Source organism: Rhagoletis pomonella, unplaced genomic scaffold (genome assembly GCF_013731165.1).
Source record: "Rhagoletis pomonella isolate Grant_MI unplaced genomic scaffold, Rhpom_1.0 Rhpom_scaffold_00006, whole genome shotgun sequence".
NCBI classification, from domain to species: Eukaryota; Metazoa; Arthropoda; class Insecta; order Diptera; family Tephritidae; genus Rhagoletis; species Rhagoletis pomonella.
The window spans coordinates 61015988-61032322 of NW_023458560.1; the positions used below are offsets into that span (position 1 = coordinate 61015988).

Consider the following 16335-nt stretch of genomic DNA (forward strand, 5'->3'; position numbering starts at 1 on the left):
GTTGTTGGTGAATTTAGATTTTCGCCGCGGTACTCCCTAATGTCAAAATGATGTGTTTGTTGTAATATGAATTCGCCTGGTTTACAACAAACACATCATTTTGACATTAATTAGTACCGCGGCGAAATCTAAATTCGCCATCAACAGCATCTTGTATAAGTTCGCCTTGGTCAAAATGATGTGTTCGTTGTAAACAAGGCGAATTCATATTACAACAAACGCACCATTTTGACCAAGGCGAATTTATGCAACGTGGTGTCGCTGGCAAATTTAGATTACAACAACAGCAATCACATGTATTTTGTATTGCGGGCCCCTGCCAAAAGCCCGGCCCGTGCCCATCTCTAGTGTGTTGTATAAATTGTATAAATTCGCCTTGGCTGGTGTTATGATCCGCTGTTTTCACAGCGAATTTGTACTTTTGTCAAAATGTTGTGTTTGTTGTAATTTTGTCTCTATGTTACGTATGCCTCTTCCTTCGCATACTTTTCCGGTATTGACGAACAAGTCCCCATTCTGACGGCGCTATAAGTCAAATGGTCTTACATGGAACTTTGTGTTGAAGAAAAAAATTCAAAAAAAAAAAAATCAAATTTAATTTGCATTTCATTCGTCACGCTTATTCAAATTATTATTGAATTAAACTCTCTCGCACAATTAGTAGCAAATAAGCAATTAATGCTCAATAAATGCTGACGACGAAATTAGATTTGCTAGTTATGTGTTGGGACTTAGTACTATTTCGTATTTGTAATTAATTCAATCAATTATTTAGTATAAAGTAATTTTATAATGATTAATCGCCATCATTTTCCTAATACAAATTGTACGTTGTATTATTGTCATAAGGCATCCATAAATACGTAGCACGTAAGTATGCATGTATATTAGGGTGTGTATCAGCTATTTACCAAGTTGATTTAAATTTGAAGTTGATTTGATTTGAATTTGAACATCAAGAGTACAACTCCACAACAAGCTCTTCAGGCGTTTCGCGCTTTTCAGGCTTTCAGCGGTATAATTCAGCTACTGCATTTTCGAACGCTAGATGTAATTCCGCGAGTGTTACTGCTTCTAGAGTACAGATCAAATTATTTGCAATGCTTTCCAAATTGTCAACGTTCATGCTCAATTTTTTTTTGTATAACTGCATCTGTCGAGTTTGTCATTTGATCCCAATGTGCTCCATACTAGCTCTTATCCAATACTTTTCGTGAAAAATCCTGTAAAACTGTCAAACGGCAAAATTACTCTCTGAAGTGAGAGTAAAAAGTGAGTAACAACAAAAAGTACGGGAACAAAAAGACCATTTTTCCTGTAAAAACGTCAACCAGTAATTGCTTGACACTTTTCTTGATTTTACCAGAAGAAAAAGTTCGGGGAAAAATCTTGCAACTTCATTCTCTACACAACTCTCCAAAAGTCGCTCTCATTTACAGGATTTTGGAGGATTTCGGAGTACGGGAACATTTTTCCTGCAACTTCCTGCAAGTTCGTGTAAAATCCTGTAAGTTCATGGAGTACTGGATCAGAGCTACTATTGCTAGATGATTTGCTTTTTGTTCCGGATGTGAGATAATAGTACTATCTGTAAAGATAATTATTTAGTAATATTTCAGCCAAATCAGTGTTGTACCAATGGCACGTAAACAAACCGAGTGACGTTTTTACAGGAAATAGTGCTTTTTGCGTTCCCGTGCACTTCTGCATCTGATGGTTGATTAGGTGTTTGTATCTTTTTAGATTAAAGGATTGGGATACTCTCATGACGGTAATCTCTACGTAAGCTAATCTCTGCACACCGATTGATGGCGTATACTTCCGCTAGGAAGATGCTCAGGTACTTGCCCATGAGCACAGATACATAGCCTCATACTGGAACCATAAATGCCTGCCTAATGCCTTCTGATGTTTTGGAGTCAGCAGTGTACCACTAAATGTTGCTGGCGCTGTATGTATGCCTCCATAATGGAGTTGCTCCAGGTCACCTTGGTGCAAAGCTCTGTTTTGAATTTCTTGTCTAAAACAATTACCTTGTATAATCTTTGGGGCAAATGGTTAAAGGCAGCTGAGATCATAGATTCTCCATATTTCTATACGATAAGATCTTGTCTCTGTCATAACCATTCTATTTTTGTTTGAAACTGTATCACCCTGCCTTCGATATCGGTATTAGATACAGGGGCAATAGATGCACTCTGTCAGAATCCAACCTGATAAATAAAGAACATCCTAATGTACATACAGATATATGTACATACATCTAGATGTAATGCAGATAACGTAACAAATGCGTGAATAACTGAACAGAAAATTCCACATTCATAGATATTTATGAATAGAAATAAACAGCGAGTGTAATAAATGCAACTACTTTCAAATTATTTCTATAATAATATAATTGAATATCAACTATCTGCTAGTACTAAGCTAGATGATGAATGTACCCCAAGCAGACATATAATGTTGATATTCAATTACTACTAGAGACTACTTCTACCGCTTAGACTTTGTTGCTGTTTCAAATTTTCCCTAATGGAGAAAATCGTGGTACAAAGCTCAAAAAAATTTTCAAATAAAAATGTTAACAAGCCACAATAAAATTGATAAATACGTAATTATTTTTCTATTTTTGAAATTCTTTTTAGAGAACTAACCTAAAGCCAAAGCAAAATTTTGCAAGTAATCTTCACATTTATCTCAATCTTTTTTAAAATAGCCAACACATATGTAGGTATGTACATTTGGGTGGTCCAAAAACAGTAAAGTCGGAATAGTAATGGGGTATATTTCTTTTGATATAGAACAATCCTAGGGGGTGAGAGCATACAAATTCCGACTTAACTTTTTTTGGACCACCCTAATGTACATAGCACTTCTTCTTCTTCTTACTTGGCACTACAACTGTTTTTTTTTTTGGCTTAGGCTGAGACTGAAAAAACTTCACCAATCGCTTATCCTTTTTGCGAAGTTTATTCATTGCGAGTTCTTCACCACGTTTCCGTCGGTCTGCTAGCGGGCCTGCCTCTGCCGATTAGAGGGTTCCATACCATAGCCTTCTGTGCAATAGAGCCGCCTTATTTGCGCAAGGTGTCACCTATCCACTTCCATGTCTGTCCACGGATCCAGATGTCAAGAGGCTCCAGCTTAGCTTTTATAAGCAATTCCTCATTTGAGACAAATTTGGAGATTATGCCAAGACATCGGTTTACGAAAACTTGTAGGCGCGTGGTTATTGCAATGGTGACTTTCCAAGCCGAGCATCCGTACAACAGTATGGATGGTACATTGTACTTGAAAAGCCTAATCTTTAATCAGCAAGAGAGTATGCGGCCTTGTCGAGCTCCAGCTTTCCGTTGTGAAGGACATGAAACCTACCTTTGTCGTACGTAGATTTAATAACAGCGATGATTTTTATCGGGCACTCCTCTGTGACGCAAGACTTCCAAAAGGAATTCTCTATCGAAAGTATTTTCGAAATCGGCAGACATCAGATGCAAATCAGCTCTGAATCGGCGCACTGCCCGAGAATCATCCTCACAGTGTTTACATGGTTTGTGAAGGAGAATCCCGCGCGAAAGCCAGCCTGAGAGTTGCCTATAGACATAGACGCTTTAAAATATACGAAAAGGTGGCACATATGTATCGATTAGCTTATCTAAATTCTTTTCTAGGATTTGACACTCTGTGGAAATTTTACCAATGGTGAATTTATCAGGTCTGAAGCCATTCTGATAAGTTCCAACAAGTTGATTCCTGAAGAACTTTAGTCTTTTTATTTTCGTTCGAAAAATGACACTGAGATGGCACAACGCCGAAACCGGTTTGTCTGCAAACCAAAATTGACAAGGGATGACGGAAATTCGTTCCAAAATAAATCATCTTACCACCCTGTCGGAAAAATCAACCAACACCAACTTCAGTCTTCCTCACCGAATCGTCGATGGGACCTGATATGCAATGGTAAGGAGCTGGTGCCTCTTTGTTGCGAACTGTTCTCTTTATAGTCTATTCTTAACGACTGCTATCTTCGCTTTCACAAAAACTCAACAACAAACTTTACAGGCGTTCAGTGGCGAAAGCCACAGGGCTGAAAAGTTTGTTGTGGAGTTATTCTCTAAGCCTCGGTTTGAAAACTGCTTTATTTTCTAGTAAAAATTTCGAGCCGATTATCTGCTTGCCAGTATCTCAAGCTCTTCGCTCTGCGGTCTCTCTGATTCTCTTTTCTTTTCCTTGAAAATATGTTTCTCTCTCCTCCTTTTTTCCCTGGTACAGCTCAATTGTAGCGCTCCTCAATGTGAATAGGTCAGAGTGTGCCTACTAAATTTTTTTTCCCTTTGGTAACGGGAACGCAAGAGTAGGGATTGATGGATAAAATATAATAGCGTATTATTTTCTGAAAATAATGTTGCATGTTGTATAGTTTTCGTGTTCTTTTCATAGGTATGTATATTATTGCACTCTGACACTTCTTTCGAAAAAACAAAACGTCATTAGAAATTAATTACAGACAACTACTGGTATTTATAATGCATTCAAGCTTGGCGCATGCAAACAGTATTTTTTTATGAATTGACATTGACATTGGAATTCTAAAAGCCACAATGCCGCGGAGTTAAAAAAAAACTAAATGTGTTAGTGCAGCAGCAATGGCTTGATCTAAGCCGGCGATCATATGCAAGACAAAGTTGTTTGTCCGGTAAATGTTTGGTTTGCTTTTTGGCACTGATTTTTATTTTCGTTTAAAACTAGTTTATTTTACACGCGGAGAGTACATGCATATACATATGTATACGGACATATGAATATACATACATACATGCAACATGTTTAGATAAGAAGCATAAGTTTAGAATGTATTCTTTAGCGGCAAATTATTTATTTAAATATACATATGTGTACATTAGGGTGCATCACACAAAAAAACATGGAGGTTTTCCACCGGAATTATAAAATTTATTATATTTTATGACTTCCGCCAAAATATTTCGGAAAAATATTAAGATTTACCGTGAGCTACACTGATTTGAAAATACCTCCTTAAAATATATTAAATTTTATATATCTGATGCAAAACAGTACGGATTTTTTTTTTTGTATGGAGAGTGATGCACCTTAATGCACATACATATATACAGTATATTGAACTGTTTTTGTTTTTTACGATATTAAACATCTTTTTAATGATGCATTTTTATTCCACAACAAAGCCATGGTGAAATTATACAAGGTGGTGTACGTTGTGACAAGCTGGTTTGAAACTCCCTTACTAAATGTTGTATTTTGGAAGTACCGGGAATAAAAAAGGCCGTTTTTTTTTCAAAAAGTACTAAATCAACTACGCTTTTGTTTACGCTAATTGTAGAACAAAAGTAAGAAAGTTGGATAAAAATTACGAAATATATAAATTTTTTATAGCGTTTTATTAAATTTGTGCCTAAAAATATATTTGAGCTGAACTCATTCTCGGCAAAAGTTTCTAGGCAACACCACTCTGTGAATGCCAAATGTGCAAATGTACAAAACGTTTGATCCCTGCCTTAGGCAGAAGGCTCGCATCAGCAGCAGCCAGCCTGTTTTCTTGTTCTCAAATCCGGTTGCAGAGAGTCTGTTTAGAATATGCTTCCCGAACCTAGGCTCTCACTGCTAAATGTCGATTGTGAGGGGAGTTATTCGCGAGTTCATACACATATGTGACATACATACATAAATATTTACATTTTCGTAACTACATACATACATACATATGTACGTATGTTTCTCGTGTTATTGGTAGGTATTTATAGCTACGCAATCAACTTAGTTGTTTTTTAAAGCTGCTCATTTTCTATAATGAAGTGATTGTAAGCCAGACTGTCGCAGTAGGGACAATTGCTGCCACTTTAGTATTTAGTTTGTTGTTGATCAGAGTATTGCCTTTTTAGCGGCTAACTAAGAATCTTAGAAGTCAGTCGGCATATGCCATCGGAATTACGCGGAACTAGTGGCTAGCTAGCTCAAGAATATCGCGCGTTAATAAATTTTCGCTAGTGTGAACTAGAAAAGTGCGGGTTTCTTGAAAAGTTGTTTGAAATATATATAAAAAGACGCAAAAAATTAAAGTGCAAAAAAAACCGCCAGGAAATACATACATACTGCTACCTGTAAAGTGAAACATTTTCAGATATTGAATTTTTAGTGTAAGTACGTAAGTGAACTGAATTAGATATTGTTTTTTATGAAAAAAATATAAATACTTAATTATAAAAACAAAGTCGACTGTTGAAAAGATGAACATTAAAAAATCCCTTAAAAAATCAAATAAACGAATTCTTTCAATCTCATCCCCTCAATCGGCCATACCACGGCCACAGATATCACATATAAATTTTAAATGGAGACGGTTAAGGCGTGTCCCATAGGGGGGCAAAAGTTCAGATTCTTCTATGGAGACTAAAAAAACTGAAATAAATTATTTTTTCATCTAATACCCACAATCGATAATACCATAGTGGACGATATCACATATAAATTTTGGTCCCAATTTTAGTCGGTTAATCCGCGTTGCAAAACGGTCAAAGGCCAGATGACTTTGGAGACTCAAAAAATTAAAAAAAAACATTTTTTTTTTCATTTAATACCCAAAATCGATACCTACTACTGAAGTAGTGAAGTAGTAGTCGACTTATAAATTTTGGTCCCGATTGAAGTCGGTTAAGATGTCTTTATAGGGTAATCAGAACTTTGGCCCTTGTGCGACCCGCCTTAACCGACTCCAATCGGGGCAAAACTTTATATGTGATATCTTCGACTATAATAGTATCGATTAAGGGTTATTATAATTTTTTGAGTCTCCATAGAGTGGAAATCTCTCAAGTGGGCCACCCAAAATTGGACGGTCAAGATTTTTTCGCACAAATCACTTTATTCTGTTAACAACCATAAAAAAATATAATTTGAGCAATTTTGCAAAATTCGAAGTTTTACAAGAGTTATAGTTATTAACTTTTTTTTCATGAATTCAGTAATTACACTGTGCAACAGCATTTTTGGGGGCGCAATAATTCCAACGCAGGATGAAAGAACTAGTAGTAATGAATAAAAAATGATTTTTGATTTTCTGTGGACTTACAGATTCTTTGTACAAAGATTTTGTCTGAGAGGGCCCAAATTATTTTCTAGAAATTATTTTCTAGAAGATTTTAACCCTCTAGCGACCTTCAAAATGCCATTTTATTCGGACTTTCTAAAAAGAGGTCCAAAACGATCCTTTTGTGAGGGATATGACGGGTTAAAATGTTCAACAAAATTATTCCTCGTAAAATTTTACTATATGGCCCGAAACAACATATTTCTCTCCGATATGTATTTTAACTCTTTTTTTAACTTATTCTAAAGACACTTAGGCAAAATATTGCAAATTTAAAATGGCCATAGCAAAGAAATTTGACCAAATAATGTAAAACGATTTTGAGGTTTTATTATATGGATCTTGGTCTTTCAGCCAGAGTTGGAATCATTCCGCCCCCAGACAATGACCCTCAGATTGTTGCACAGTGTTATTTATTATCCACTGATTCAAAGCATGCATCTTGCTGATTTTTTCCACGATATTCGTTAATTACACACGCTTTAGCTTGATTGTTTCAATTTTTCAAATAATCATTATTTTGTATAAAATTAAAAAAAAAAAATTTGTATAAATTTTTTTTTAAATTTTATAAACAAATGGAAATATTTTTTACTTCTCGATCAGCTTTTTTAATGGTTTACATTGAATATCAATCCTTATTCTATAATACATTATTTAATTTAATTGTAGATATTGTATGGGTAAAATTAGAGCGTTCGATTATTCGCCTCTTTTCGAAACCCGGTTTTCGAGTTATTTGCCAAAATGCCAGTGTGAAAAAGCCTGTTCCCCATTTTCAAATTAGCAAAAAACTGGATAAACCGGTTTTATTTTACATACTTATTTTCTCTCTGCAGACTAATAATACAATATGACTCCTAAAAATAGGTATAGCTTTAGTTAAGAAATCAATAATGCAAAATAAGTTCGAAGTTTTTTGGATTACAAGTATGACCCGTAAAAAATATTCCATATTAAAAAATGGTTAAATAAACAATTGGGTATTATTATTGAAAGTCTCCTGAAGAGAAACACACTTTTCCGTTGTTCAAAAATTCTATACCATTTATACGAAAATTTGTTTTTTTCGCATATAAAATACGTGGAAAGCTTTGAGCGCTTTTAGCGACTTCCAATTATTTTTTGATTTCAAAATAAAAACAGAGGCACATTTTTTCGGCATGGAACCATCCTAGCAGTGAGAGCACTAAAATTCCGACTTTGCTTGTTTTAGAGCACCCTAGTATACATTCATACTCTCAAGCATATGTACATACATACCTTGCTGAAACGAATACATGAATACGGTCTTGCATACATACATATGTACGAAAACAAATGTTTATTTTCTCATATAACTGTGGATGACTTGAAATAAGTGCAACGGTTATTAATTAATTATCAAACAGGACATGCTAATTAATGAATCAAATATTTATGTATCTACGTTAATATGTAAGTCAGTTCGTTTACCTGATAATTTTTGATAATTATCGTAAAATATACTTTTTAGCGTTCGTATACCCAAAATACATACATACCAGTGTCCGACCGAAAGTGGAATTTTGGCCGAAACCGAAGCCGAATATTAGGCCGAACACCGAATCTGAAGCCGAACTTTCAAGTTAAGTACTACGTTTCAAAAATAATAAGTCTGTGAATTTTTATTTCTATAACAAATTATTTTTTTTTAACATTAAAAGTATTTTTAAGACGAAGTAACTTTCAAAAAATTAAAAAGCTTTATGTTATATGCCAAAAAGATTAGCTTGTTTGCATTTTCTCCTAAGAGATTTGATCGTCTAACGGTGTACAGCTGATAATTGCTCGCTAGCCATACTCGTTGGAGGCACAGTTAAATATTTTTTCGCAACCTTTTTTAAATAAAAAAAATTGTAAGAATGCCAATAATGGAATATATTGACCAAATATCCAAATATACGTTTATTTCGACTTTGTCAATTCATCATGGGTTACTAGGATCCGATATCACAATTTCTTCATCAAAAGTGTCTTTATTATCATTAGGATCGCAAGTGTTACGAAAAATTTGAAAATATGTTTACATTGTTCCAATTCGTATGCGGTAAAATATTTTCCTTTGAATCTTGGATCGATTAAAGTAGCAACCATATAATTTAAATTATTAAAGCGGCGATGCAAGGATTTTAACATTTTACCCTTCAAATCGGATACTTCACTCGTCTGTTTCGGCAATTTGTAATTTTTTTTTCAATCATGTCTAGTAGTGGAATTAATTACTATAGATATACATGATTCATCAGAACAAATGTTAAGTGTAGCGATAAAAAATAATTTCAAAATAGGCCAAACTTAAGTTTTATACGCCCACTCATCCGCAGCCAGTGTATTTATAGAACAACTCTTAACAACAAACTATTAATCGCTAGTTTTTGCTCTAAGAGCCTTTCCATAATGGTAAAGGAACTATTCCATCTAGTATTAATATATGTTTTGGTAGGTAATAATTCCTGAAAGGATTTCAAATATCTGCTGGCTGATTCACTTCTATGAAAATGGCCCCGTATTTTACGACATTTTTGTAACAATTATATAGAGATGCGAAACAATCACAAAATTTTAACAACTGTCGTGAAATACTGTAACTTCGTGATAAATACAATACCTTCTGAATTGCCTAATTGTACGGCATTTTTGGCCGAAGGCCGAAGCCAAAGATAAAAAATCAGCCGAATACCGAAGCCAGGCCGAACTTTCGGTCGGACACTAATACATACATACTTAAATTAAAATAATCTGCCTACAATGGAAATTGCTTTTATTTAACTTCCTTTGTATGTATGTAAGTATATTTGTCTGGGGCAAATGTTGCAATAAATTTTCGACCAACTTCCCGATGACCTAGAGACTTGAAACTTCACAGTTGGCTCAGAACCCGATGACAATGCAATACGAAAGACTTATCCGACCGGTTGGCGCGGTAGCCGAGATATTTGAAAACATCGTATTTATCGTCCTGATTTCGTTGATGTTTTAGGCCATGGGAGCAGAAGAGTCTTAACCAAAAAAAAAGTTTTTGTACTTATCCACTTAAAATAGTTTCAAATGTGATAAATTTTAAAATAAAGGTCGCTTATTCTTTAATTCGATATTCGATGGTACGCTATGTAGCCTTGTGGCTTAAACTCTGTTTCTCTTCGGAAAACTGTGTTTCTCTTCAGGAGATATAAAAGATCTGTTTCCTTAACCATTTATTAATACTAGTGTTCGCCCAGCGGTTGAAATTCAACCGATAAAATTAAGAATAGTTTATGTAAGTTGAATGAGCTAAAATAACATTAGTTGGAATGGGTTAAGTGGAGGGGAGTTTAGCTTAGTACTTGGTATAACATAACATAACCATAACATAAGAATAAATAACATAACATATGAAGCATAACACACCACAATATAACATCGCACACTCTTCAGTTGTATTTCCTTTTTATCCCTTTTTTCACCTCTATCTAAATCTTATTTATTTTGGTTCATTTTATGCCAAATGATGTTGCCTTTGATGCCACATCAAGTGATATCATGTCATGTGGTGAAATTGGGTGTGGTGAGCTGCGGTGTGGTGGAATTGGGTGTAGGAGTTACGGTGTGGTGAACTTAGGTGTGGTGGATTCAGGTGTGGTGAGTTAAGTTATGGTGAGAAAGTTGAGGTGTGGTGAATTAAGGTGTGGTGAGTTGAGGTGAGTTAAGCTGTGGTGAGAAAGTTGAGGTGTGGTGAATTAAGGGTGGTGGATTTAGGGGTGGTGGATTTAGGTGCGGGGGTTAAGGTGTGGCGAGTTGAGGTGTGGTGAATTTAGGTGTGGGGAGTTAAAGTGTGGTGAATTAATGTGAGGTGAGCTCAGGTGGAGTAAGTTTTTAAGTTAAGATGAGTTAAAGTTAAGGGGTTATGATTTTTATCCTTATCTTCATCTTCATCTTCATCTTCATCTTCATCTTCATCTTCATCTTCATCTTCATCTTCATCTTCATCTTCATCTTCATCTTCATCTTCATCTTCATATCCACCTTCGTTTGTATTTAGGTTTCTTTACTTTTATTCTAATCTTTGCCTTTATCCCTCTCTTCTTCTACATATTCAACTTTACCTTCTTCCTTGCATGAATCTTAATCTTCGTAAATCTGATTTCTAAACTGCTGCTTAGCAGATTTCTTTAATTCAGTATCAATATTAAAGCAATGTCATTGATGCCACATAAAGTGATATCATGTCATTTTGGGGAAATTGGGTGTGGTGGTTTGCGATGTGGTGGAATTGGGTGTGGGAGTTACGGCGCTGTGAATTCAGGTGTGGTGGGCTTAAGAGGTGCGGTGAGTTTAGGTGTGGTGAATTTAGGTGTGGGGAGTTAAGATGTGGTGAGTTGAGGTGTGGTGAGTTAAGGTGTGGTGAGAAAGTTGAGGTGTGGTGAATTACGGTGTGGTGGATTTAGGTGTGGGGGGTTAACGTGTGGTGAGTTGAGATGTGGTGAATTAAGGTGTGGTGAATTTAGGTGTGTGGAGTTAAGGTGTGGTGAGTTGAGGTGTGGTGAGTTAAGGTGTGGTGAGAGAGTTGAAGTGTGGTGAATTACGGTGTGGGGGTTAAGTTGTGGTGTGTTTCATCTTCATCTTCGTCTTCATCTTCATCTTCATCTTCATCTTCATCTTCATCTTCATCTTCATCTTCATCTTCATCTTCATCTTCATCTTCATCTTCGTCGTCTTGGTCTTCATCTTTATCTTTTCCTTTATCCTGATCTAAATATGTCCATTCTTTTCTTCATTTACATATTCACCCCCACCATTGTTATTAGGTTAGGTATTTAAATTTTCCTTCCTCTTTGTCTTTATATCTAGGTTTCTTTACTTTTATTTTAATTTCTGTATTTATCACTTTCTTCTTCTCCATACTCAACTTTACCTTCTTCCTTGTTTGAGTCTAATCTATTCATGTACATACATACATACATTTTATTCCTGAACTGCTGCTTAGCACGTTTCTTTAATTCGCTATCAATATTAAAGCATACATTTAGGGGGCATTTCCGCCCCAACCATGTACATGTATGGCATTGGTATTGGTGTGACTTTTGAATTGATTTTTTCGCTCTATTTTAAACTGATTTGAAATTTTAAAAATTGCCTGCACATCAGCATCAAAATACCTTTCTGATGATATATAATTGTTTATACCTTAGAAGTATAGTTTAGCCGTAAAAGGGGTGTAAAGGAAACATGATTGCCTATTTATATAATGATTAACTAATTATTATGAGTCCCCGAAAACTCCAAAATATTCAGTGGGGTTATTGCTACTTGAAGCCTCTTAAAGAGAAACAGAGTTTGCCAATAGATTTTGAAGGATTCTATACAATTTCTAGGAAAAAAATTCTTTCCCCAAATAAATGGGAAAATTTGACCGCTTTCAGCGTCCTCTAAGTATATTTTGGTTTAAGAAAAGATATATTTTTCGATATAGAACGATCCTAGAGGATGAGAGCATTAAAATTACGCCTTAGGTCCTTTGAACTACCCCAATGCACATACGTATGAAGTAGAGATGGGTGCGGAATATCGGGACTCACGGTACTGATTTCAAAATGGCTGGGATGGGCGGTATCGAGCAGGTCTTTAAAAATTTTACGTGCGGGACGAGGCCAAAATCCCTTCCCGGCACTCCCGATAATACCCGCAAATTCAGAAAATCTTCCTTAAACCCGTTTTATGAAATATGCACTTTTTTATGTTTTATTGACACGAAAACGAACAGCGAAGCAAAAAAAAAAAATAAATAATCGGAAAATGTCAAACTTTTTTATTATTTAAAATTAATTTTAAAGACATGTGATTTGAAACCGCAAACTTTTCTTTTCGTATGGGAGCCGATCCCAGCTAATGTATATACATTGCACATACATTTAGTATGTTATTTATTGTAGCCGACATGGTTAATGACAAGGCACAAATGCCGGCTACTATGATGGGTAATATTAGGTTTTTGCTTTGCTACCCATCTTTCATTTGACATGCTATGCATTCAGTTAACCCTGCTTAGATGCCTTTATCCGGCTATGTATATAACTGTATTCGCCTCAAAAGCCAAAATGAAATGTGGTAACTTTTATTGGACTCTCACATGTATATACCTAGTATATGTATGTACAGTTGGTTTTGAAGATGATTGTTCACCATGATGCAATAATACAAGGTGGTATCAGTTGTGACAGCTCGATTTGACACTGCCTTAGCTCAGTAGAATAAGAAGAAAAACGGGAATAAATGAATACCCATTTGGGGGAAAAATATAAGATTTCATATTTTCTTCTAAACAAAATTAGCTTTTTTGTAGTATATTCGCAATGAAATGAAATAAAATCAGATATAACACCTTTTTGAGAAAACAATATGTATATACAGAGAGCAAAAAAAAAAAAATCAACTATATTATTAGGCAAAGAATTGTTAAAGAAGTAACACTGATTCAGCTAAGGCAGTCAATATGGCGGAATTAGAGCGAGAAGTTGCCAACCGATAACACCTTGTATTATTGCATCATGACTGTTCACATTATTTGAAGTCCAGGGTAAAAAGGCTAATTGTTTTAACTTATGCTCCTTACTTATTTACGCCTAAGACATACATATGTACATACACTCGCTCCATATATCTGCGTTCACCCTTGTTTTTTTTTTTTTTAAATATTCACAATGTTTTGCAAGCTATATTTTTTTGTTATTTTTATACAAAAATATGGCTCATGCTATAAACAAAACCATATAAATCAAGGTTTCAGACTGTAAAAAATATTAAGGACAATTTTATGAATTTCCATGATAATTTTAAACTTTTTACTGGTATTCAGTTTTATAGCCCATTAAATTTTAGTATAACAATGTACAAATTTGAAGTGGCTGACAAAACGCGTTGATGTTTAATAATTTTTTTGCTGACGGCTCTAGGCATTTTTCTCCATACAAGGTATGAGTGAATGTTTGTTATATGGAAGAAAATATTGAACCATATTTTTGTTTAAAAATAACAAAAAAATTAAAACTTGCAAAACATTGGTAATTTAAAAAAAAAGGGGTGAACGCAGATATAGTGGAGCGAGCGTATTTACACCCTGCCTGTCATAATCAAGTGCATTGCACCAATCTTACATATAAATAAATATGTATTATAGGGATTAAAAATATCTCCAGCCGATTTACAAGAATTACAAGATATTTTTGACTTTTACATCAGTTTTTTAATCCACTAAAATCACAAAAACTGGTTATAATTAGATGCTTATCTAAGTACGCTTCTGCTCACGGATAAACCTTTATACATATACAATGTACACATTTTTACAATTTTTTTTTTTATGTGTGTAATCAAATTTTACATTTAATTTTTAACCTAAATACTTCCCGATGAGCTGTAGACTTGAAACTCAGCTCAGAACCCAATGAGAAGGCAAAATGAAAGAGGAATTAATCCGCTAGTTGGCGCAGGTGTCGAGCTATATTGTTCATACTCGAAATGTGTATTACTTACATGAAAAGGAATAACAAAAAATGTTGGCCGATTGGTGGTGCACGAGTCGAGATATTTATTTGGATAATCCGTATTTATGGTCCGACTTGTTTTATATTGAGAACGTGGATATACATATTACTTAAATGAAAAGAAATAGCTACACAAAAAATTTTTCCGTTAGATGGCGCGAGGATCGATTTTTCTTTTTTATTAACCACTAATAAAAGCTTGTCTTCCAATTTTATTTTATTTTTTATTTACTTGTTTTTGGTGGAAGTCACAAAATATTTTAAGTAGTACTCGTACAGGCTGATTAAAAGCCTTAAACGTTTTCTGACAAAAAAAAACACAACTTAACTTAGTTTTGCTTCTCTTGGTCCTAAACAATCTTGCTTAATTGCATTGTCAAGGGTTAATACAGATGCTTGTTCCCATACAAGCACACGAAATATTTGTGCTTATTGATGTGTAAATGGCAACTGCCTTGACCCCAAAATGAATTTATGAACAAGAGAATAAGTAATATGGAGAAAGAAAGAGAAATTGGCATGTAGGTTACATATGTATGTAGCTATTAAATTGATATGAGAAAGCCCAAACATAAACATGTACATCTGTATGTATGTATATTAGAATGAATGTATGCATTCTTTAAAAAAAAAAAAACACATTGGCGAGAATGGGGAAAATACTTGTTGGCGAATTTGTCATAAAAGAGTTTAGCAATGTGACTTTGGAGGGATAAAAGTTTAAAGTATATATATTTACATATTGTAAAAATTAAATAACGGTTGTTGTCATCGGCTTTTTTGTCGTCACCTTTAATGATTATCGATATTGTTATATACATTTATCGTTATCGTTATTATTATCGATATACACGCGTTCATTTGGATATCTCTCCCCGTATTTTTTTTGTTATTTATTAATGTTATTGTTATCACCAGGACGGAATAAAATAAGCAAGAAAAAATCCATTAAGCGCTAAAAGATTGGTAAATAAGTTTGCAAATATGCTCGCAAAACAACAAAATTTAAGTGCAGTTTAATGTTTTGTGTTTTATTCAGTTTATTTCAAGGATTGAAAAATAACAATGGACATACAAGTGTTGCTTGGTATTCTCAAATAATAGAGATCTGCGCTGGTCGTTTTAATTTTTTTTTTTAATATTCGTTATTTTCCATTTGAGATAAATTATTTTTAATCTCTTCAATAACACCAATAACATTGGTTCTAAACTTTGTATCGTCCACTTAGCCGTCGATATGCTTTCACAGTACGGAAATAGAAAGTGTGATGGATTAAGTTAAATGTTTTACTTTGATTTAAAGGAATGTACGTACTTATATTGAGGCGCTTGTAGAGTTTGTGCTCGAAACGGCCTTCGAAGTTTCATTGTAAGCCCGTGCGTTTTTTAAATTTGTTGTGAGCTTTCTTATGGCTTCCAACAACTTCTGTGTTTACTTTACCTTTGTGCCAGACCTTACAGTCGCCTAATTAAGACTTACCAAACCCTATTGAACACATTTAAATCATTTACAAATTTTGTTGAGAAAAGTTCCCATATTTTCCAATCAGAATTTAACATTCGGAGCTCGGTAAATGGTGCAGTTAAAACGCATTCCACATATCAGAAATTATCTAATAAATAGTGTATCACCGAGTACTGAAACTTGTTATAGAGTGGCTATAG

At 34.5% G+C, this 16335-nt stretch overlaps 2 protein-coding genes across 5 annotated transcripts in view; both read left to right on the forward strand.

The window, feature by feature from the left end:
- Window positions 1-16335, forward strand: part of LOC118741033 (threonine--tRNA ligase 1, cytoplasmic) — a 575984-nt gene that overhangs the window by 60730 nt on the left and 498919 nt on the right. The gene's annotated exons all lie outside the window — the stretch shown is intronic.
- LOC118741039 (ATP-binding cassette sub-family G member 1) overlaps window positions 5803-16335 on the forward strand; it is a 66782-nt gene continuing 56249 nt past the window's right edge. For 2 of the 3 annotated variants that reach the window (XM_036472836.1, XM_036472841.1), the window contains exon 1: window positions 5803-6179. The gene's annotated coding sequence lies outside the window, so the exon portion shown is untranslated. Of the gene's footprint in view, window positions 6188-16335 lie in introns of all 3 variants that reach the window. The other variant, XM_036472839.1, reaches the window with a different exon arrangement.